The sequence below is a fragment of the Dromiciops gliroides genome, chromosome 3 (genome assembly GCF_019393635.1).
Source record: "Dromiciops gliroides isolate mDroGli1 chromosome 3, mDroGli1.pri, whole genome shotgun sequence".
Classification (NCBI taxonomy): domain Eukaryota; kingdom Metazoa; phylum Chordata; class Mammalia; order Microbiotheria; family Microbiotheriidae; genus Dromiciops; species Dromiciops gliroides.
In genome coordinates, this window is record NC_057863.1 from 240,381,866 (window position 1) to 240,407,717 (window position 25,852).

The window sequence follows — 25,852 nt, forward strand, 5'->3', positions numbered from 1 at the left end:
TTTACAGTTTCAGATTTTTCTCCCTCCCCCCTCCCCTAGACAGCAGGTAATCCGATATAGGTTATATATATATATATATATATATATATATATATATATATATATATATATATATATACACATATATATATATACATATATATATACACATAATAACATTAAACATATTTCTGCATTAGTCATGTTATAAGGGAAAAAATCAGAGCAATGATGAAAAACCTCAAAATAGAAAAAAAACAACAGCATCAAAAACAAAAGAAATAGTATGGTTCATTCAGCATCTATACTCCGCAGTTCTTTTATTTTTATCTTGGATTCGGAGATCCTCTTCCTTCACAAGTTCCCTGGAACTCTTCTGTGCCATTGCATTGGTGAGAAGAATATAGTCCATCACAGTAGATCAACACTCAATGTTGATGATACTGTGTACAATGTTCTTCTGATTCTGCTCATCTCACTCATCATCAGCTCACACAAGACCCTCCAGGTTTCTCTGAACTCTTCCTGCTCATCATTTCTTACAGCACAATAGTATTCCATTGTATTCATATACCACAACTTGTTCAGCCATTCCCCAGTTGATGGGCACCCCCTCAATTTCCAATTCCTTGCCACCACGTAAAGAGCAGCTATAAATATTTTTGTACATGTGGGTCCCTTTCCCCTTTCCATGATTTCTTTGGGGAAAAGACCCAAAAGTGGTATTGCTGGGCCAAAGGGTATGCACAGCTTTATCACCCTTTGGGCATAATTCCAAATTGCTCTCCAGAATGGTTGGATCAGTTCACAGCTCCACCAACAATGGATTAGTGTTCCAATTTTCCCACAGCTTCTCCAACATTTATTATTTTCCTTTTTTGTCATTTTAGCCAATCTGATGGGTGTCAGGTGGTACCTCAGAGTTGTTTTTATTTGCATCTCTCTAATCATTAGAGATTTAGAGCATTTTTTCATATGGGAATAGATACCTTTGGTTTCTTCATCAGAAAACTGCCTGTTCATATCCTTTGACCATTTCTCAATTGGGGAATGATTTGGGTTCTTATAAATTTGATTTAGTTCCCTATATATTTTAGAGATGAGGCCTTTATCAGAAGTACTGGCCTCAAAAATTGTTTCCCAGCTTTCTGCTTCCCTTCTAATTTTGGATGCATTGCTTCTGTTTGTACTGAGAGACTTTTATGTGGAAGAGGTACAATTGTTTTTTGGCTAGCCCCAGAAATCAGAATTAGGATAAATGAAAGGAGGAAAAGTAGCATTTGGCTAAAAATGAGGAAAAACATGCTAACAGAGTTATATAATAATAACCTCTAACATTTCTACAGCGTATTGAGGTTTACTATGTGTCTTATATGAATTTATCTCACTTGAACTAAAACTCTATGATATGAAGGAGATATTCCAATTTTAAGCATCTCCATTGGACAGATGAGAAAACTGAAGATAAATGGCTAAATAACTTCCCCAGGGTCATTTAGCTAGTAAGTAAAAGATGTAGGTATAGAACCCAACCCATGCCTAACTGCAAGACTAGAACTCTTCTTTCCATTACTCCACTACTACCACATTGGCTCTGTCTCAAAGTGCTGCCTTGGGGAGGTAGTGAGTTCCCTAACTCTAGAGATTTCTCACAAAAAAGGAGCAGGAAGAGGAGGGAGTAGGGAGAAAAAGAGGAGGAGGAGAAGAAGGAGAAGAAGAAGAAAACAGGAGGAGAAACACTTGTTAAATACATAATATAAAGAGGATTCAATTATGTGTAAGATCTTTGAGATCTCTTTCAACTCAAAGATTCAAAGGTACAATGTGATTCTGACTTATTTGGAGAGACAAAATGTTTCAGCTCAAAGTAGCTCTAGGTAATATTAGGAAGAAAAAGTACTTTCATTTTTTTTAATATCAATAAACAGATTTTCATGCTGTGTTTTATATTTCTGTTCAAAGTAAATAGCTTAAAACAAATAAGAGGCCAATAGAGTCTATGGAGAAGGGAAGTTTGAGAAATATCTCTGTGTCTGGCTGAGACTGGCTGAGGCCTTTCTGCCACTTGAGGATGAACCTGAGTAAGTATCAATATGGCATTCATGAAGACAAATGCAAAGTTCTAAATGCAGCTATAGTTGGGTTAGTCAACAGAACTAAGAAAAAAGTCTACATAATTTATTCCATTGGCTTGTTTATAGACTTACCAGTAGTTATAAGAAGCATCTGAAGGAAATGGAGGAGGCGGGGGCAGCTAGGTGGCACAGTGGATAAAGCACTAGCCCTGGATTCAGGAGGACCTGAGTTCAAATCCTGCCCAGACACTTGATACTTGTTGGCTGTGTGATCCTGGGCAAGTCATTTAACCCCCCTTGCCCCACAAAAAAAGAGAAGAAAAAGGAAATGATGGAATCCTAGAATTCTACAACTAAAATGGACCTTGAAGGTCGTACATTTTGGCCACTTCATTTACAATGAGGAAATTGAGGCCCAAAGTCATGAAAAGATGCCCAAGGTCATATAGCTAATGGGTGCCAAAGCCTGAATTTGAAATGTAATAGTCCTGATTCTTAGTTCAGGATCTTTCCCCTTCATTTATTTCAAATGAAATAATAATTGGAAAACACAGCACAGTGTCTGGCAGGTAGCAGACACTTAATAAATGATGGTTCTCTTCCCTTCCCTTCCCACTCTGACACCAGTTAACAGTGCATAGATGTACATATGAGAGTAACTAGGTGGTGCAATGGATAGAGCACCAGATCTGGAGTCAGGAACATAAGTCTTCCTGAGTTCTGGCCTCAGACACTTACTAACTGTGTGACCTTGGGCAAGTCACCCCTGTTTGCCTCAGTTTCTTCATATGTAAAATAAGCTGGAGAAGGAAATGGCAAACCACTCTTACTAGCTCTGCTAAGAAAACCCAAAATGAGGCCAGGAAGAGTGAGACACAACTGAAATGACTGAACAACAACAACAACAACAAAGATAAAGGTATGAGAAGATATAGATATGAGGTAGTGAGGTAGTGTATTTGTTAGGCAGTTCTAAGTTGAAATCCTTCCCCCAGAAACTAACTGTGCAACTCTGGGTAAGTAATTTAGCCTCTCTCAGCCTCACAGTGTTCTCATTTGTAAAACATGGAAACAATATCGCCTTCTTCACAGGGTTTGTGACAATCAAATGAGATAATATATTTATATCATTTTCCAAACTTAAAGCACTATCTAAATGTTAGCTACTATAATCAAGGTCATAATCACCACCACCATCATCATCATCATTATCTTGTCAGATCAAGTTCTTTTTCATGCCACAAACTGGTCAAGACATCAATGAGATGTTCTAATACTATTCCTTTAGATCCCTTCTCCCATTGATGAGTTTTTATGGAACCACCAATTTGGAAAATGACCCCAGCCTAGCCATCCCTGAATCTATGGACATAGGAGTCATGCTCCCTTTGTGCCTTGTAATCCCCTATTAGAATGTAAGATCCTTGAGGATAAGGACTGGTTTTTTTCTTTTGGCCGGGGGTGGGGGGGTGGGTTTGGTTTTTTTTTTTTTGCTTGTAATTATATCTCCAGAGCTTAACAAAGTGTAAGCGCTTAATAAATGTTCCTTACCACATTCTGACTAGATGGTAAAATAGCTCCTGGTGATGGGTTGTTTTTCCAACACTTCCTTTTTTTAGGTTAAATTTTATTTTATTTTTATGTTAAGAGGCATTTATTGTCTCAACCTTCAACAATCCCACCCATGGGAAAAAATAAAGGAAAAGAAAAAATAAATCCTTTCTAACCAATAAGTATAATCAAGCAAAGCAAATTCCCATGTTGGTGATTTCCAAAAGTGTGTGTTTCATTCTATTTAGACCATTCTGCCGGGAGGCAGGCTTCTGGATGATCAGTCCTGTGGAATTATGGTTGATCATTATGTTGATCAGAGTTCTTAAGTCTTCCAAAATTACTTTCATTTTAGAATAAGGACTCTCAAAAGTGAAAATGCTAATAGAGTGAAATTTATCTATTCACACATTATATCTCCTTGAAGTAAATGGAGATATGTGGTGCATAACCCTGTAGTGAGCCTAGGTGAGGTAAAGTGCTAACCCATATGTATTAATAGTAGGGTGCCAATTAGCTAATTTTCTTTTCTGTGGCCCCCTGATGCTTCAATAGAATTAAATTATCTCACACAGGTGATCACTTTACTTCCAGGCAGTATTTTACTCATTCTGAATCACGAGGGGATGGGGCTACTTGCCACTATTTATAGAGGACCAGAAATCATTTAGGGGATAATGGCTAATAAGGAGAGGTGAATCTCCATTCAGTGGATTTGTTCATTCCTGTCTTGTTCATAAGATATCACGGCAGGCTCAGCCTGGTCAGAGCATTGGTTTAACACAGTATGTGCTAGAGGAAAGAACTTATTTTGTGTCTCACCCCTACAGTCATACTTTTATCTGCCTGTAAAGCAAGTTGTTAGCTGATAATAAGACTTAAAGCCTCCCAGGGGGATTTTTATTTTAATATGGTATATGGGGAAAGCCTTCCAGATCCCAAGGAATGAGCCTGGAATAACAGATACTGCTGAGAAACTCACTCAGATCACTACATAAGAGGTTTCACATGCACACATACACACACATCTGGAAAGGTATCTTTGAAACTGTAGACAGACCACTAGATTTGAATCAAGAAAACCTGGGTTACAATCCTTCCTCCACTAACTGTAATATTGGAAACTCTCTGAGTCTTATTGTAATCATATTGAAGTAGCTCAAAAGAAACATGAGATGTGCAAATTTAGAGAATACAACCCAAATAATACATGTTCACATGTATTATTTGTGCCCAACCTGTGGTAGAGCAGTCTGAGCTCATATTGGTTTGATCAACCATAGTCATATACCCTGTAACTCGATTCTAACATAGTGATGTCATTTGGGTCTTCTTTGAGAAAGAAAGACAACAACCATTAATGGGAAGTCTCTGAGTCTTTTTGTAAAGATGGAAAGACTCTGAGTTTTATTATCCTAGTCTTTCAAAGGAGGATAATAATAGTACCTACCTCACAAGGTTGTTGTGGGACTTGAATTAGACACAAATCAGTCATTATCATTATTATACAAAATCCAGAATGGAAAGATCCAGGGTGAAATGAAACAAGATACAAAAGATTCTTAGTTTGAGACTAAAAGAGACCTTAAATTTCATCTAATCCAACCCTTCATTTCACAACTGAGGAAGGTGAAGCACAAAAAATGGAAGCAGTTTTCCCAAAATCATACAGTAAGTAATAAGGCCAGGATTCTATTGCAGTCAACAAGCATTTATTTAGTGTCTACTATATGCCAAGCAGTAGGGATACAAATACAAGCAAAAAGCCCCTGCCCTCAAGGAGCATACATTTTAATAGAGGGAGACAACACACAAAAGGAAAATGAAAAGGGGAAGGAAAGGGGGAAAGAGGTAGGTTGTTGTTTGTCCTTCTGAAAGAGCCCCAATGACATCAGGAGGGTGATGTCTTGACTTGCAAGTGCGCTGGATTTAAGTGAGGCAGAGCTGAGCAAAGCCTCACCTTCTTCTCCAGAGTCATCAGAGTTCAGTGGCAAGACATGGGTCAGGATGACTGGCAATGACCTGGGATACTGTGGGAACCTATGCCCTTTTTAAGATAAGGTCTTTTCCAGGTCTCCATCTGTCTGAAGCAGCATCCATTTGGTGATTAACACTAGAATGGAGGCAAAAGATGGCCTAGTTTGACTTCCCAAAGAATCAGTCTGGGAGATAAAGTCTCTCAGAGTTTCTGGCCAGAAAACAGGAAGCACAGGGAGGAAGACAGGAGAATGAAGCCTATTCAGTGTGGTCCTTCCCTCAAAGTGGAGGGACTGAGAGGAACCCATGGGGATCTTCTGACTCCACATCCTGATAATTTCCCATAGGACCATGAAAAGAACTGTGGTATGCAGAAAGATCCTTGGACTTAGCTTTTAAAAAAAAAAAAACCCTCCAATTAAATCACCTTGGATGATTCACTTTATGCCTCTGAGCCTCCATTTCTCACCCCATAAAATAAGATTAGACTAGATGATCTATAATACCTTCTATCTCTAATATTCTGTGATTCGATGATCTTTTTTAAAATTTAAATCAAGAAAGAAGCAGCAGGAGAGGATACTTTGAGGTGGTGAAATAATGTACCATCAGATTCTGCAAATCAGAAACATATGCTCAAGGCTATTTTGAGTTCCTAGATGGGCAAAAATCAGGTGGTGAAAGACGAGGTCATTAAGTAAATAGTGCTGGGACCAAGAGATGCAGGTCTCAGATTTATAGTTATCAATTAAATTAAGCTGCTCCCCCTACCCTGGCCAGTAATTAAGCAGATCACTGATCCAGCCTAGGGAACATGTTATCATTCTGATTTAATTTGATTCATTGTCCCAGGGTCTCTGGACACATGTTTTGCATAAAGCAAATTTAAGTAGCTAAATGTCTCTATAAAGTGCAAAAAGCAGAAGATTCCCTGCCAAGGAATACCAGATAAAAAATATAAGAATGATTGGCCCTGGACCACACATTTGCAATGAAGAAATCAATTTGCATTGTGGGTATGCTTAGCCTTATGGGAATGTCTTTGTATTGTGGTTCCAAAGGGGAAGGAAAAGCTCTACTGCCAAGAAAATTCTCCCTTGCTCAGGTGACTCCAGGCCCCCAAATCTGGCACTAGGAATCCATTCCTTGGGTTTCAGATATTGCCCTTTGGGGTCCACCTGCTGGTCAAATACAAGGGTCTCTGAGAGGTATGTTACATTTAGTTGTTATCAATTACATTAATCTTAATATAAATACGTTTATCAGATTACTTTTCTCCCTGACAGCTATATAACTGAGGAGGAATATAGTTTTGTCCATTTTGGAGAGGAATGTTGGGTCATTTTGACTCATGAGATGTTTCCAGGGTTGAAAAGTGCCAGTTAGCAATGAGAATCCAGAGAATGAAAGATACTCAAATCTACATTTTACTAATTTTGTCTAGGGACACATGAGGAGAAAGCAAAAAACTCCAGAAACCCAAGTCAAGAAAAATCTCCTGGATTCAATTCCTTGAGGTGCAAAAGCATATACTCTAAGACAAAATACCTTATTAAACTCAAACATATAGAGAGAAACAGAATCCTTCCTGAAAGGATGGCCTTTAACTTTGAAATACTCTATGCATTAACTTTAATGACTATAATTTATGAACGCATAATTAATTCAAAAAATCTGACCATTAAAGAAAAGTGTTCTCAAGAGAAAATTATAACTTTGGTGCATAAAATAAAGCATCCCATAGTTATTATTCCCACTTAAAAATTCCATATTTCTGAATCCTACAACCTTGCAGAAAAAATCATCTTTTATACCTATTTTTAAATGGTCATACCTTAGGATTATCTTTTTTTTTTAATTTTAGGGGTGTTAGTTTCCTCATTGGCAAAATGAAGGAACCTGAATTGGGTGATCTCTGTTGTTGTTTAGTTATTTTTCTTCTTCCTGAACCCATTTGGGGTTTTCTTGGAAAATATACCAGAGGGGGTTGCCATTTCTTTCTCCGGCTAATTTTACAGATGAGGAACTGAGGCAAAAGGTTTTAAGGGACTTGCCCAAGGTCATTTACCTAGTAAATCTCTGAGGTCAAATTTAAACTCAGGTCCTCCTAACTCTAGGCCTAGCATTCTATCCAATGCACCACCTAGCTGCATAGGTGATCTCTAAGTCTCCTTTAAGCTCTAAAATTTCTTTACTCATCAAATAAATGCAAACTTTTAAGTGCTAGGTAAATATTAGCTAATGTCATTATTAATATTATAATCTAAGTTCTTTATTTAGGTAATAAAAGGAGTAAAGAGCTATGGTTAAGAAATTATGTGGTGACAAGGAGACTGTCTTAGAAGGAAAATTAAGGACTGTAAACAAAAAAAGGCCATAAGAGTGCTAATACTTCATCAAAGTACTGTTCAACCATAGGAACCAGATGAGTAATAATAGCAATAGTGATATCTCTCATATGGTACTTTTTGACTTAATAAAGCAAATAATATACCCATATAAATTCATGAATGTTCAGGATAAGTTAGAAAGGTATGTCCTACTCAAACCTAAGGGAAAAAGAACTAGATTAGGTAACTAGCTAGATAGTGTAGTGGATAATGTGATGGGCTTGGAGTCAGAAAGATCTAAGTTCAAATTCTACCTCAAAGCCATTTACAAGGTGTCTAACCCTGGGCAAGTCGCTTAACCTCTCAAAGACTGAGTCTCCCAATTTGTAAAATAGGAATAATAATGGGACCTACATCATGGGGTTATGGTGAAGATCAAATGAGGTAACATGTAAAATGCTGTATAAATAATAGCCCTCATTATGAAATAGTGATTGATAATTAATTGCTGAGAAGGGTACCTAATTGTAACTTTCTTTAGATATTTGTTTAATACTGTGCTCTTTAAGTATCATATTTTCCTAGATTAGTAATGGCTATGAATGTTTATGCTTTGCTGTTTAAATCAAGGTTTTACTATAGGAAATAAAAATAGCATAATGAAATAGAAATTCATGCTAGATTCGGTCTTTTTTAAAGCATGCTTACAAGTGAACTGCCTAGCTGTTTAAACCAAAGGCTGCCTGATACCTGATGGCAGTACTTCCTGATTCTAGGGAAAACAAACCAGTCTCAGAGGAAATAGTCGATTGAATGTTGTCTTTTCAAACATAAGTTTATAAAGGAAAAGAAAAAAGTCATAGCAGTGGGTATGGGTTTAGGTAATGGAAGGTTAGCACTTTTTGATGAACTGGAATATAAAACTTAATTTTTTAAATGGGGTTTATCAAGCTGATTAGGAGATATAGCTAAAGCAAATAATGGCTTTAGTCCCCTCTTAAAAATTCATGTACATGGGGCAGCTAGATGGCGCAGTGGTTAAAGCACCGGCCCTGGATTCAGGAGTACCTGAGTTCAAATCCGGCCTCCGACACTTGACACTTACTAGCTGTGTGACCCTGGGCAAGTCACTTAACCCCAATTGCCTCACTAAAAAAAAAAAAAAATTCATGTACACAGCAAGTATTCAAAGAATATTTACTGTATGAATTAAGTGCCAGTAATGAAAAAGGTTAGCTAATCAAATTTCGCTTGATGCAGGCTCACCACCAGATCTAGATGGTTTCTCAAATTACATTTTCTATTTTTGTTATGAACTTTACAATCATCAACAAATAAACATTTCAATATACAAAAAAGAAGAAAAAGGATTGTACAAGAAACTGTGACCTTTGGTTATGTATAGTTTGAAGTTTTTAAGGAAATATACGTGCATATTAATTTAAAACTGTAGAAACGGGGGCAGCTAGGTAGCACAGTGGATAGAACACCAGGAGGACCTGAGTTCAAAACCTGGCCTCAGACACTTGACACTTACTAGCTGTGTAATCCTGGGCAAGTTACTTAACCCCAATTGCCACACACATACACACACACACACACACACACACACACACACACACACACACACACAAACTGTAGAAACAAAGTTTCCCTATCTGTGCAGAGGGGAAGAAGAGTTCTTTTCTATAGAGAGTTATCATTATTCCATGAAGCAGATGAGGTTTGGACTTATTACCTGAGGGAACCCCCTGGGACAAAAAAACAAGCAATGTGTTTGTGTAGTTTTGTTCTGTTCTTAATTAGCCAGATGCCAGGTAAGAATTGAAGTTCTCAGTAATCTAAAAGAAAATTAGATATCTCATCGCCTTTTTTTAAAATGAGGTTAATGATGACGATAATCATTTTTTTTCTTAGTCAGAGGATGGTCCTCACCCTCACAAAAGCAGGGGCTCCATTTTGGTTTTTGTCCCTGATTCCTCTCTTGATTCTTTTCTACTTTTACGATCCATAAACACTGTACAGTTCAAAAGAGATGAATATAATTTAAGGGATTAAAGGGAAGGCAGATATCTCATAAATTGCACAAAAGAGAAGTTGGCTCTCACCCAAGCTCTTTTTTATATGCGATTTTGACAATCCCTACTTCATCAAAAGGTAAGTCAGTTGTTACCATCTGTTTATCACTTACACCCAAGACTATAAGGATGGAGAGAAGAGTAAAGTAAATTAGAAGATACTTCATGAATCTCAGGAGTCAGAGAATTATTAGTACCCACCATTTTCATGAAAGAAATGAGCCCTTAGAATACCTTGAATCTTTGCTTCATTTTGTCTTGTCAGACACAACCAAATGATGGAAATTAAATTTTAGTCTTTTTGAATTCCTTTTTGTGACCTGGAGCAGAAGACTAGGCCTCCTGTTTAATATGCCATGTTAGTTGCCATTGCAGGAAACCAAGCAGGGGCACTATGAACAAAAACAATTTTCTCTCTTGTAAAACTCTTTCTATTCCAAAACCTAATTTTGCTTCCAGCAGTTGGTTTGGCTTCACAAGTGTTTCCGCTCTGACCTTTCCAAGTATTTACACTACTTCACTCGCAGTTGGTCTGGCTGAGAAGTGGCCTTTTTCTTTTCATCCTGCATGAATGCCATGTCATGGCCAGTCCCGAGGTGGAATTCTGCTTTGTTCCACTTATGCGATGTCTTTGGCATTAGAAGCGAACACAAACTCTGCTGCTTGGAAAGATTCCAGAAGCCAAAATCCTCAATCCCTTCTTCTTCTTTCTGAGAAGGCAGGAGAAATATTTTGAGTGATTCTTGGAGGACACATTATCCTAAATACAAGAATTGCATTTCCTTATTTGCCTCAATCGCCAGGGGCATGCTTTTCAAAGTTTATCAACCAACACTCAGGAAAATAAAAAGAGTACCAGGACACACTTTTCAGTTTTATCTTCATTATCTATCATTTTCTCAAGTTTAGACAATCAAAACAATAAGCCAATTGGTAGCCTTTGCTGATTTCTGAAGTGTAAATGTTCACATTGAAAATTCACCAATCAGCTTAGGGAACTGGTGCTAGCTACCTCCAGCATACTCCTAACTTTCTCCTTCTTCCCTGAGTCTATATTCCCTGTTCTGCTTTATCTGTACTCCTTTAATAAACTTGACCCTATAGTTTGACAGTTCAATGAAATACTATCTGAAGGGGATATGGGAAAACCGATATGCTAATCCACTCTTGGTAGAGTTGTGAACTGATTCAATCATTCTGGAGAGCAATTTGGTATTAGGCACAAAGGCCTATGGAACTATGCAGATCCCTTGATCCAGCAATACCACTGCTAGGTTTATATAACAAAGACATCCCTGGAAAGAAGATATATTTGTAATAGCAGCTTTTTGTGGTAATTAAGAATTGGAAATCAAAGGAATGCCCATCAAATGGGGAATAGCTAGCAAGCTGTGGTATATGATTGTGATGGAATATTATTGTGCTATAAGAAATGACAAGCAGGATGATTTCAGAAAGGCCTCAAAAGATGTATATGAACTGATGTACAGTGAAGTGAGCAGAACCAGGAGAACAGTTGTGCAGTGGCAACAATACTGTTTGATGAAGAACTGTGAATGATTTAATTATTCTCAGCAATACAATGATCTAAGAAAATCCCAAAGGACTAATGATGAAGCATACTATCCATCTCCAAAGAAAGAACTGGTGTTGATGGAGCACAGATTGCAGTATGCTATTTTTCACTTTCTTTCATTTTTTCTTTTATTCAACTTTTCTTATACAGCATGACTCATATGACAATGTTTTATATAATTGCACATGTATAACCTATATCTGATTGCTTACTGCCTCATAAAAATGTTTATTATCAAAAAAATGAAACACTATCTTCTAGTCATAAATCCCATGCTCCCTCTTTCTTCAGGTGCCTTTGTGCCTCTGCTAATCATTAGCTTCACCATCTGAGATACAATACAAATAAGACAGGTTCTAGAAACTGAGGCCTAAGGAGGTCAAGTCCTTTGTGACTTTTCCCAAATTCATACCTGTATCAGAGTTAGAATTTGAACACAGATCCTCTGACATTTATTACCAATGGGAATTCATCTATAAAACAGATCTGAACTAGATGGTCTCTGTGGTTTCTTCCAGTTTTAGTTCTATGATAACTATGATCATCCATCCATCATGTATGTTCCTACTCCAAAGCTCTTAAATGATGCTAAAAAGGAGTCAAATAAATGTGACACCAAACCTAGTACAAATTCATGCTATCTGGGAAGATTTCATTACTACCCTGCTATTCTCTTTTTTTTTGGGGGGGGAGGCAATTGGGGTTAAGTGATTTGCCCAGGGTCACACAGCTAGTAAGTGTTAAGTGTCTGGGGCCAGATTTGAACTCAGGTCCACCTGACTCCAGGGCTGGTGCTCTATCCACTGTGCCACCTAGCTGCCACCTTGATATTTTCTTTATTCATGTCTGATTGTCTTATTATATTCTTTTTGGTGGCTTTTCTAAACCTTCTCTCTCTCTTCTCAACCCTACAACTCCACTTTGACCCTGTTCTCTCAGAAAATGAAGTAACCACCTACTTTACTGATAAGTTTGAAGCAGTTCCATATGAGGTTCCTCATCTTTCCCACAATATGCCTCAAAACTCTTCATCTTCATCTCTCCTTCCTAAAGCCACCATCTCTTTGTCATTCTATTGGTTCTTTTTTTCCATTTCTCACTGGTTGTTTTCCATCTTTTCCATTTATTCATTCTCTTTCTCCTCCCTGCTGAGTGTATGGATTCCCCTAGGTTTCCTCTATATATTCTTAGCATTAGTTATCTTATCCACTCTCATGGGTTTAATGATAATATCTATGCAACAGACTTCCAGTATATGTACTGGCTTCTAACCAAGTGTCTTAATAATTATACACTTCCATAAAGCTCCTTTTACAAGATTTCCAACTGACTATTAGATACTTCCATTGGTTGTCCAACTATTATCTCTGACTCATTTCAAAAACTGAATTCATCATTTTATGCACACACACACACACCCTCAACTTCCCAATTTCTGTGTTAGCACCACTGTTCTCCTTGTCAAAAAGGATTCATATCTCAAAGTCATCTAAGACCCATTCTTCACTCTGATCCTCTCAAACCCAATCAATTGCCAAGTCCTATTATTTCTACCCCTATATTATCTATGATATTTGACTTCTTCCCTTCACTCACACAAGTGTTTGAATTCAGGCATTTACCATCTATCACCTGGACAATTGCAATAGCTTGCCTGCTAGTCTCCCTTCTTCCAATCTCTTCCCATATCCTCTACCACATCCTACACATAGTAACTAATATCATCTCCTTTTTTTGATTATTGGCCTTACATGGACCATTGTCCCTGATGGGTTATTCATGGGAAGATCTGATAGTTTCAATGATATTTGGTGCAATTATCATTATCTTGTGTTAATATATACCCCGGTTTCTAACCTAGGTGTCACATTTAGCTGGAATTTGGCAAAGCTACTCCCATCCTCTCCTCTGGACATGTTTCTTGGACCCAAGAAGCAGAAAATTGTTGAAGCCCTGAAACATGGAAACCCTAAGATCTAGAGCTGGGATTTAGAGATTATCTAATCAAACTGCTTCATTTCACAGATGAAGAAACGGAAGGTCAGAGAGGCAAAGTGATTTGTCCGAAGTTACCTGGCTAATAAATGGTAGAGTCAGGATTTTACTCTCTTTGATCCCTTACTCACAATCTCTAAATCCAAACTTCTTTCCATGACAGTGAAAGAGCAGAAAGGTGCCCCTGAACTTTGAATGCAAACAAAAATGTGTGGCATAGCTACCTGAAAGAATGGATAGAAAGATAAAGAATGTGTTACAGAAAGTGTTCTGTTTGGAAAAATACCTAAGGCAGCAAGCAATATCTAAGGATTTGTATCCTTAATAATCCAAATTGGCTTTTGCAGGATCTCATGCCTTGAATGATGTATCTTCAAAATATCTGACAGAGGTGGATGATAAATGAGGTTTATGTAGCCTCTAAAGAGACCCCTGGAGAAGGACTTAAACAACAGAGGTCAAGAATATGAAGGATTGCCATATGAGTTATGAGTGACTGGGGCTGACCTTCAACAGAGGCAAAATAGACAGTTGTCTCTGTGGTGTGATTTCAAGGATACTAAGAAGGTCCTTCTAATGAAAAATATTTCCCACACCTAGGTGTCAGTGTCTGTCAACTCATACTTAAAGATTTCCACTCCCAATGCTTTTCTTTTAAAATGCAAACACTCCACATTAAACTGAGTGCTGGTGATAAATCAAATCTGCTTTCCTCCAAACAAGAAAAATCCCCATATGAGGGCAGTGGGTGTCTGGGCAAAGTGAGTGACCCCTGAAGGAGATAATGAAAAGGAGAGAAGGGTCTGGGGAATCTATACCTACTTCATCCTATTTATGAGGTTACTCAACTGTTCTCAGATTTGAAATGAGATTTTCAAAAAATGTCTTATGTTATATATACTATAGGGTCTGCAAAACACCTTCCTCACAACAACCCTAGAAGATAGATCATGCAAGCATTATCATTCCTATTTTACAGATAAGAAGATGGAAGTTGAGATGTGAAGGGACACCCATAATCACACAACTCATGTATTCCAGTGACCATTGAGCTCCAAGTCTAGTACCCTTTCCACTTCATGCATCTGCCTCCTAAAAAGCTTAAATAAGATCAGGAATGTATTAGCAAGGTGTGTGTGTGTGTGTGTGTGTGTGTGTGTGTGTGTGCACGTGTGTTTGTAAAAGACTGCTACCTAAAGACCCTCAGTTGTGGAAATGGACAGGTAACTAATCTAAATCCCTAGGATATCTATAACTCCCTGATCTATATTTTAAAGAAGAAAAAATTCTAGCTCAATAAAGAGCCTCATTCAAGATTAAGTGGGGGGGGGTGCAGCTAGGTGGTGTAGTGGATAAAGCACCAGCCCTGGATTCAGGAGGACCTGAGTTCAAATCTGGTCTCAGACACTTGACACTTACTGGCTATGTGACCCTGGGCAAGTCACTTAACTCACTGCCGCCCCCCCAAAAAAGAGAAAGAAGTGGTGTTCTAAAGATTAAGTGGGAAATCTTGATGATTTTCTATAGAGGTCATCAAGAAATTTCAATCCTGTCTTTGACAGTTATTACCTGTGTGACTTTGGGCAAGTCACTTAACTTCCCTAGGTCTCAGTTTCTTCATTTGTAAAATAAGGGAGCTGGACCATTTGTCCTCTAAGATCCCTCCATGATCCTATAATAACATATACATTATAGCTTTCACAAACTCACATTTTCCTACAAATAATATATGCTGAATACATATTTATTAGATGGTTTCATGGTAAATATGAGCATATGATTATGTTTATATATATGACCAACGCATCTTTTTATATTGACATGCCATGTCATATGATTACATTTAACCTATGTATAGTTCTTATATGTATGTTTATATACCTATGCATTTATCTACATATAATCACATAATATATATACATATATATAACTTATACAATATGTCTATATTATATACAGATATGTTATGTGTGTGTCGTGTATGTGTATATGTGATAAATGTTCATGTGTGTATATGTTTACAATATATTATATGAATAACTATATATGTATGTATGTGTGTGTGTGTGTGTGTGCATGAGTTTAGCTCTTCCAAACATCAAGGATATTGTTGTTTCATTGTTAAGAACACTCTCTCCATAGAGGAAGATTGCAACATCTCCCTGCCTTAGTAATCAGTTTATTGAGTTGCTGTGATATATAGATATGCATACACTCATATACATATATATGTATGCATATTTATGTGTATACATGCATAAACACATACTATATATATCCATGTGTGCATTGTGTGTGTTACATGTATATGTATGCATATGTGTATGTGTGTGTGTTGCCTTGTGGTCAATGTTTTGGTGGTGAAACTCTCTGAACTTAACAAGTTTTGTTTTTTGGAAAGAAAACACACAGACTATAACCAGCCCTTTACTAGAACCCTTTCTAGTTTGGGAAGGCCTTTATTAAGTTTGGCTTTCACTAGCATAGTTTTGGAGAATGGCCATTCAACTTCATACCATGAGAAAGCAATAGAATTGGTTTTCAGTGGAGGATGTACTTAAGTATATTTGCTTTTTCCTAAGATTATAAAAAATGATCAAAACTATATAGGGTTTTTTAAAAATTCTCTCTTAGCAATAATCCTTGAGCACTAAATTTGCTTTCTACTTTAAAAAATATCAAGCAATTATAATTCCTGTTATGAGTGACATATTCTTGTGTATGTATTTATGTGTATGCACATTATATACATATATACATGTGTGTCTAGATGTGTATATATACTTGCACACACACACACATATATATATATACATTCTATAATCTAATACATTTTTCACTGGCATGGACTGGAATCATTCTCATTAATAATACATATGCCATAGATGGGATGAGACATCACCCTGTACCATGGTTATTCAGAATGTTAATCAGCAAAGTGGTGCTATACTTTGAAAGAGCTTTAATAGGCATGCTTTAATAGCAGGGTTTTACATTAAAAGAACATTTTTCAAAGGGACAAGCAAAAAATCTTTAGTGAGGGAAATCTTCAAATTAGCTATTTTCAAATATACTTCTTATTTTAAAAAATCTTGTTAGAACTTCTTAACAAAAGAAGAGAGAGATGGATTAGAATTGTTCTTATCTAAATGCATTAATTTCACTGAGATTCCTAGCACAGACACTTTTTTTAAATTGAAATTGCCTTTTCATTATTCCATATACAATTACATAAATCCTGTGGTTTCTGGTATATCTGGCACAAATGAAATGATTATTAACATTTTTTGAGTGGACAATGAGATATTATGTAAAACAGGGGTGTAGAGATATTACCAACCCAATTACTCAAAGTGACAACTTCTTTTTCAAAAGCCCTTTATATGCAAAAGTGTCCATAGACTCATAGGACTGGAAGACACCCACCCCCACCCCCCCCCACCCTCCCCACCCCGCCAAGATCATCTTTATAAGTGGTTGTGGAATTGAATTGAACCTCCATTATTCACCCTCAGCTGCCACCTATTTGCTTATACATGTGGATATTTTTAATTCACTCAATTATGACTTGACTGATGTTTGCCTTGTTTATGCCTATGTCACCACTGTCTATTTACAATAAGCTCCTAGAGGACAGGGCCTATTTAAGTTTAATGATCTATACAGTAATAGGTAGTAAAAAGCTTCCAATAAATATTTGATCTGATGAACCATTCTAAGCACCGAATCAATCTAAAGTTTTTTGAGAATTACCTGTTTCTGTTACTAAGCAGTAAGATTTATCGTAAAAGATTCATGTGAGTCTTGAAATATTAAACTTTTAAGAACACCAAGATCCATTTTTCCCTTTGAGGATGAGATAGCTCTCACTACATACCCTTCTAACACAAATGAGAAAGGAACATCCTTTTCCTTTGCTCCTTGTTCCATCACACAACCCCCTAGCCAAAGTCTGTCTGGATATATAACTGACCTTCTCCTACAGACCACCTCTCTGGGAACATGTCACTCCCAGAGAATAATCAAAGTGCTCTTCCAATGACCCCTTCACCCATGCCCATAGCCTCTGATCACTAGAATACTATTCACTTAACATTGGTGGTCACATACAGAGCTACATTATTTATGCACAGGTAAAATTAAAATACTCAAAAAATGTTTTTCAATTCTTTAATTCAGTTATTCAGTTTTTCAGTACCATTTGTTGATTACCTGGGAGGCTAGGAAAATTATCCTTGATGTTTTAAAGCACTGATGTTTGTGATTATGCTGAATAGTTACAAGTTTCAAGCTTACCCTGGCTGATTTTTGCAAGGGCCTGTAAAAAGTTTTGGCCCAGAAGAGAACTGTTACACTCACTTCTACCTGGGTAAGATAAGGAGGAGTTACAGCCCTGTGCTGCCTATGTGGAGGGACTGGGTGAGAGCATGCAAAGAATGTCACTACCTGCCTATCTAAGGGACTTACTTTAGTTGAATGTGGGAAGATTTAAAGAAAAGACCTCAAAGGAGAGGAAGGCAAAGAAATAGAGAGAAACAAAAAAAGAGTCAGAGACAAAAAGAGACAGGAAAACAGAGAGACACAGAGAAAGTCAATAAGAATCAGTTATACATATATATGTGTATAATGTGTATATACATACACACACATATGTGTGTGTATATATATATGCTCTCTCTCATATATATATATATATATATATATATATATATGGAAAGAGAGAGAAGAGAGAGTTTTTTGAATGGTGGATTGGAGCCCTCAAAGCTGCAGACATGTATTAGAAGGAGGTCCCACTGTATCCCTTGATCTTACTTGTACCACTTTATAGAATGCTAAGAAAGGATATGCCCTTTGTGTGATTTTATCTCTCCTTGTTTGAGCTGAGATCTTATCTCAACTCTAGCTGAAGATCTCATTTACTCTGGTATACTCTGGGATATGCTTGAATATGCCGGACCCTTAATTTCTGTTTAATTTAGATATATGGTATATTAGTATTCATGATGGTCTTTTGTGCAACCAGCATTTGGTGATAGGGGGTTAAACTGGGGTATATAAACTACTAAGGACTACCTTTGTACCCTTGAGACTAATTAAGGAAGTAGCTTTCCTTCTGAACCCAGATTTCATATTCTTAGACTAGAACTGAAAATATGTGTAACATGCCCAACCCTTAGTGGACCATCCTCCACTGCTCCTATCTATCATGGGTAAAAGGAAGGGTTGCTGCATTAGTTAAAAGGAGAGTCAGTTTCCAGCTCTTTTTTTTATTCTCCAGTCAGCTTCCAATTTTGTGGCAATTACTATACCCAATCTCTAGACTCCCTGGGAGGAGTGGGGAAGGCTAGGCTGTGTTCTTCCTCACTCCTCTCTGAAAACCTAGAGCACAGTCTCAACTAGTTGAGTTTGCACCAGGACCCTTCGCTCCATTTTTTGAGTGGGTGACCATACACTAGCCTGAAGACAGATATGTTTAGGTTTGAAGACAGCCTCATGTTTTCAAGATGTTTGGAGGTTCTAGGTCTAATAAGTGCACTCATATGGTGGCAGGGAAAACTTCTGCATTGGAGAAGACATCTCTAACAAGAGGACTAACCCAGGCCTGAAAGGGGTGTACTAGAAATCATCTGGACAGTGAAGAAGTGAAATAGAAAATATCTAATCAGCAATCCCCAAAACTGCTTTATGTTCTCGTGAACTTTAAGAATCAGCCTCTTCTGAGGCTGTAACAGGAATTTCTAAGTTGTTCATTTATTGTTTTCCCCTTAGTTAAGACCCTTGAGGCCAGGAACAGTTTTGTTTGTTTGGGTTTTTTTTACTAGCATTTGTATTCAAAGTCCTTAGCATGGTGCCTGACGCATCATAAGCACTTAATCAATGCTCATTTCCTTCCTTTTTTGCTTCTGGAGTAGAGAGTGGGAAGAAGGAGAAGGTACAGTACCCAATCCTTGTTAGTCCCACAACAGTCTTAATGTCACCCCCTATTAAGCAGGTTTAATTTTCTAAAAGTTTCCACATCTATGACCTTGTTAAGACTTGAAACAACTCCATGAGATAGCCACGTGGGGACAAGTATGATCTCCATTCCACAGGAAGAGAAGCCTCCCGACATTAAAGGGCTTGTCTAAGGTTTGAGTCTCTCGGATGTTACACAGGCAGCCAGGATTTGAAACCAGATTCCTCTGATATGAACACGGCACTTAGACGAGGACTTGTATGTACATGTGCATGTGCATACATGCGTTTTACTCTAATACTAATGATTTTGCTTATCAGCACTTATAGCATCCTAGGAATCATGAGGTAGCAAGTTGGTCAAGGCTCACCTTTGTCATACGAGTCAATCACTAACCAGTCACAGAGAAGGCACAATTCCATTCCAGCAGGCAGTCTTGAATGAAGACTAGTTCCTCACATCAGAACTTCCTCCCTTCAAACATTATAACCAAGTACAAAGTATTAGTAATATGTTCTACTGAACACCTCCCTAATTTGGCAATTAGTGCCATATAGCACATATGGATATTCTGGACTATTGCATTATAAGAGATAAAATTCCTATTTTTAGTCATTGGCTAGTGATGGATATTTTCTAAAATATTTAAATTTAAATGAATCCTTCTCAATATGTTGTCACAGACCACTGCCTGGGAAAGGGATATGTGTCACAGTATTATTGCAAGGGGTAACCAAATAAATAAATAAATGAGCAAAAATAGCTTCTCTAGACTGAATAAACATTCTAAACATAGTTACAAAAATACAATATAGAAGAAAAATATACTATTTTTTCAAATGTATAGAGATGCTGTTGTCATTAACATTTTTGCAATCTACCTTCATTATTTTTTGTTTTGCATAGCTTCTTCTTTAAATCTTTATTAAATATATATATTATTTTCATTAAATATATTATAATATATTAACTTATAGTATACAAATGCTTTCAAATGAGAGAGAACTGTCCACTCATCTTTTTTTTAATGTTTAAAAGGGGTTCAATACCCCCAGAAGGTTGATCACCATTGGTTTAACCCAAGGTGTGTTTTTGTTTGTTTTTGTTTTTTACCTTTTTTGTATCATAGACCCCATTGATTATCTGATAAAGCCAATGGACCCCTTTTCAGGATCATGTTTTTAAATTCATAAAATAAAATACATGGAATTTCAAAGGAAACAAAATATACTAAAACATTAATTATAAAAATTTTAATAACAAGTTCATGGACCTCAAGTCAAGAACTTATGGTTTAAACTATCTCAGATTCATAATGTACCTTGGCTCTTTACACAGGCAAACACTAAGACAAACCTTTCAGAGTATGGTTCATTTTCTTTTTTCCTTTTTTTTAAAAATTTTTTTCTCTGTTTTGAGAGCATCGTGCCAAGAAAGAACATTTTCTGTATCATTAGGCTAGTGAAGAAGCTTCTAAGATCTTCTTTGAAATAGCTGAGGTCTAGTCAGATTTCTTCAGCAGCTACTGTGAATGGGAACGCCTTGTACTCTCCTGCTCTTAACTGTGTCTGCCCAAATGGAACATCCTGTTTGAAATTGTTATTTTAAAGTAATTTCATAAGCTGGTTAAAATAAGGGCCCAGATGCTAAATTGTATAAAAAGTCATTATGATTTCACCAGATGGATTAGCCATATTGAAGCTACAGGCTAAAGAAAGGAGAATTGGAATTAACCACATAAAAGGGGGAAAATGGGCATTTTCCTGCCTGCCTGCTGAGACCCCTAAATACTCTCTTGCATAAGGAATCCACATCTAAAAACATTTTCCTCAAAATGAGCATGACTACAAAAGTTTGGCATCTGGGTTCACTTATTCTTTATTATTACCACTACCACTTCTACTACTACTACCACAATGATGACAACAACAACCTCAACTGCTACAGCTACTACAGCTACTACCACTACCACCACCACCACCGCTACTGCTACTACTACTACTACTATATTATTATTATTATTATCATTATTTCTGTAAAATTCTAGATTTATCCATAAATACATGACCTGCTTCTCCTAGGACTTGACTTCAATTGACCAGCTATACCCATAAGGAATACTAAAGTTACATGGATAGTCAGTCATGTGGAAAAGGGAAAATCTTCCTGCATCCAGAATTTAAAACATAGAATCACAGAATGTTAGATTTTAGAGAACTTGAGAGATCATCAAGTAAATATATTTAGGGGGAAAGCAATGTTAAACCCTTCTGAATCAAATCTACATGTATGCTGGTGAATTATAGGAAAGAACCATTTCTTGATAGAGTCCAAGTTTCATTAAGGTTCTGGTCATTTCTTTTTCACTTCCTAATGAATTTGAAAATGGTTAAATTTTCAATTACTGAAGCAAATAACTGTAAAGTACAAATTCCATTTAGAAATTTATTTTCTTTCTATAGTTAGAATATGCTTTCATCTTTGCTATCCTTATCTCTATCTTTCCTTCTTTCCCTCCTTCCTCTTTTCCTTCCTTTCTCTTCTTCCTTTCTTCCTCTTTTCCTTGTCCTTCCCTTTTTCCTGTTTTCTATTCTTCCTTCTATTTCTTTCTTCCTCCCTTCCTTCTTTGCTTTCTTCTGTTTTGCTTTCCTCTTTCCTAATTCCTTCTACCCTTTCCCACTGAGTATTGCTCCTTTTTTATGTTTTCTGTTTCCATAGTTACAGAAGAATATGAGGAAAGGAACTGTATTGAGCAATGTTGCCTGATTGGATATTTAAGAGTAGGTGTGTGTATATACCTTATAGAAGGATGAATAAAGAGAAAAGTTGAAGTGACGTGGAAAAGAAGGTAAACTCCACAATAGCTTTAGTAAATGGAGGACCTGGAAAAGATGGAAGGGAGAAGAGCAAGGATTCTAAGTACATGGGGTGAAAATATAATAAAAGAAAATTCTATAGAAAGTTAACTCTGAAAGTGGTTTTATCTCATTTCAGTTGAAGATCTAGCAGGATTATTTTGAAATATTTTTTGAGCATGGTAATGAATCATTGGTAGCCACAGAAATTTACAAAAAGCATTAATTAAGGTGTGGAGGAATCTCAGTCCATAGAATTTGAGGGAGTAGCCACACGGATAAAACCACAGATAAATCCTTCAAACAAACACCCCTGAAATAATTACATTGCTTATAATTAAAATAATTTTAAATAGCTTTTGTTTTAGTCCAAAAAACCCTATAAGAAAGATTGAGCAACATTATAAGGGAATTGAAACAAAGACAGAGTAAAGCAACATGGTATGATGAACTGAGGATCAGACAGAGAGTCAAGAAGAATTAGATTCAAATACCATCTCAGTCATTTACTTTCTATGAGACTTCAGGCAAGTCACTTAATCTATCTGAGCCCCATCAGCAAAAGGGAGATAATAATAATAATGTCTACATTATAGGTTGTTTTTTAAGATAAAATAAAAAACTTTTTGTACACCCTGAAATACTCTATAGATGTAAGCTATTATTAACCATCCAAAGTCATACATTAAGTTAATGACTGATTTTTGTCTTTGTTGTCCCAAGGACCAGCACAGAATGGGAACTTAATAAATAACCAATTACTTGGCAGATGTTAAAAGAGAACCTGGGGGGCAGCTAGGTGGCGCAGCAGATAAAGCACCGGCCCTGGATTCAGGAGGACCTGAGTTCAAATCCTACCTCAGACACTTGACACTTGACACTTACTAGCTGTGTGACCCTGGGCAAGTCACTTAACCCTCATTGCCCTGCAAAACAAAAAAACAAAAGAAACTGAAGAAACAAAAGCTTATGCCACGGGAATAAATGTGACATTAATATGCAAATAAAAGTGAAAACTTGTTTATCCTTACCGCAAAAAAAAAAAAAGAGAGAGAGAGAGAACCTGGATCTCCTAGTTTCGAGGCCAAGAATATGTCTCCATAACTGAACTGTGCCCCCTATTCTTAGGACCACCTTCCATAGGAAGTCTCACCTGATCCCCTCATTGCTGATGCCTTGCCCACAAAACTACATTGTATTTCTTTCGTATGCAAAGCAGCAATGGCTAAGGGTTAGATAATTGGCCTCAGAGTCAAGAGAACTTGGGTTCAAGTCCTGAGCCTGATACACAAACTGGCTTTGTCACCCTGGGCAAGTCACTAAACTTTTCAGTGTCCTCAGGCAATTCTTTAAGAATTTAATTTGCACACAAAGTACCAATTGCATTGGTAGAAATAGTTTCCTCAATGGGAGCTCTCTATACCAATAAAATAACAGGTAGAGTCCCCCCAAAATGTATATATACCTATATGTGTATATGTTCTGTCCCCTGATAAAGTGTAAGTTCCTTGGGGGCAGGGACTATTTCATTTTTGTCTTTGTATTCTTAGTAACTAGAACATTATCTGATACAAAGTAGGTGCTTAATAAATGCTTGCTGATTGATAGATCAATTGATTCTTGTCCATTGCTTAGCTTAGGCTACATGTTCAAAACACTCCCACAATAATACAACTTCTTATTGTAGGTTCCTGTAAATTCTCCAATTTGACATTCTCCTACACCTTCAGGCTATTGACAGGCAATTCATGATGTCTTTAACAAGCAGCAAACATTGATTCTATCTAAATTACAGAATTGTGGGCTTTCAATATAAAACTTGTCTCCCGTTCTCTGCCCATTATTCTCTCTTAGGGCTTGCTCAAATCAAAGAAAATTACCTCAAATACTACACTGACTTTCAACTACCCTGTAAACTGGGGACTGTAGAAGAAAGAGAAATAATTCGCAAATAAAATAAAAATCAAATCACATTGGTGACACTTCATCAATGATAAACATTTCATCTCCAAGATGTTTTTCTACCCTGGTACTCCAAAATTGCCAAGTTGTCACATGCTTAATAAGAGGTGACTAAAGAGAAGATATGGACAGAATAGTTAGCATGAATTCTGATTACAGAACATGTTCTAGGTTCTGTTTAAAAAAAAAATACCACTGTGACTAAGTGACCTAAATGTGATTAGGAAACAAGAGAAGTAATTGTAAAGCCTATATGGCATCCTTAAAGATATAAAGTCTAGGTCTTATACCTAGAGATTTTATATTTTCTATTCAGATGCTCATAAATAATTCCTGAGGACAAAGCCGCTGGTACCAAATAAGTCTCCATTCCATTATGTCTGCAATACATTCCTTACTCACCACTGCCTTAGTCAAGTGGTATCTCTTACAGATGACCTTCCTTGATTTTCCCAGTTAATTCTCTTTCCCACATAAAATTATTTTGTATAATGTTGTATGCAATTATTTTGCATTTATTTATGTGTGTATACATCACACTCCCCCAACAGAACATAAACTCCTAGAATGTAGGAATTAGTTCATCTTTGTCTTTGTTGTCAGTCCTAGTTCCTAGTACATTGACTGGCACATAGTAGATGGATCAAGCACTTAATTAGAACTGATTATGGACCTGGAAATAGGTTAAACACTGGGGATAAAAATACAAGGAAAAAAAGACAATCCTTACCCCAAGAAGATAATACATAAGGAGAGCGGGAAAGGGGAAATGGGGACAAGGAGGAAAGGAGGAGAATGGTCCTGGACAAGGCTGCTAGCTAGGAGGGAAAGTCTAGAGGATAAGGAGTGGACCCTGTTGGGAAGGGAGCATGTCCTGTATGCTTCATGGAATAGAGTTTAATAAATATTTGTTCATTTGAATAAGTTATTATGTAGCCCTTTCCTTGCAGTAACCCCAAGAGATAGTTTGGGGAAATCTGATTAGCTTTGTTTTATAAAGGAAGAAAACTAGAGTCAGGCCCAGAAAGGATAAGTGATGTGTGCACTCACACAGCTAGTAAGTGGCAGTGCTCAGCCTGCCACACCCCAGGTTTCTCTTGAGGGAAGAGACATGTTTTAGATGTTTCATAGGTGAACATTTTACTACATTCATACTTATTATGTCATATTTCAGTTTGTCTTGTTAAGGGCTAAAATTCTAGCTAGTCTGTCTAAAATATCTAATGAGTGGTCGCCAATAAATTATAAGCTTCAGCAAGAGTTAGGCTTTTAAGCATTTATTAAGGAGAATAAGAATTTGATAAAGAGAGAGAAAGGCCTAGATTCTTATCTATTAAAGGGAGAGCACATTTCTAGCTCCCTTCTCTGCCGGAGTCCTCAGGATAAAGCGAGACAGAGCCCCAGTCTCTTCCCTCTTCCTCCCACTAGCCAACGTCACTTCCTGACACCAAAGAAAAGACTCCTGGTCTTGCACTGAAAGACCTTCGCTTCATAGGCGGAACTCTTCTACAGTAAGTC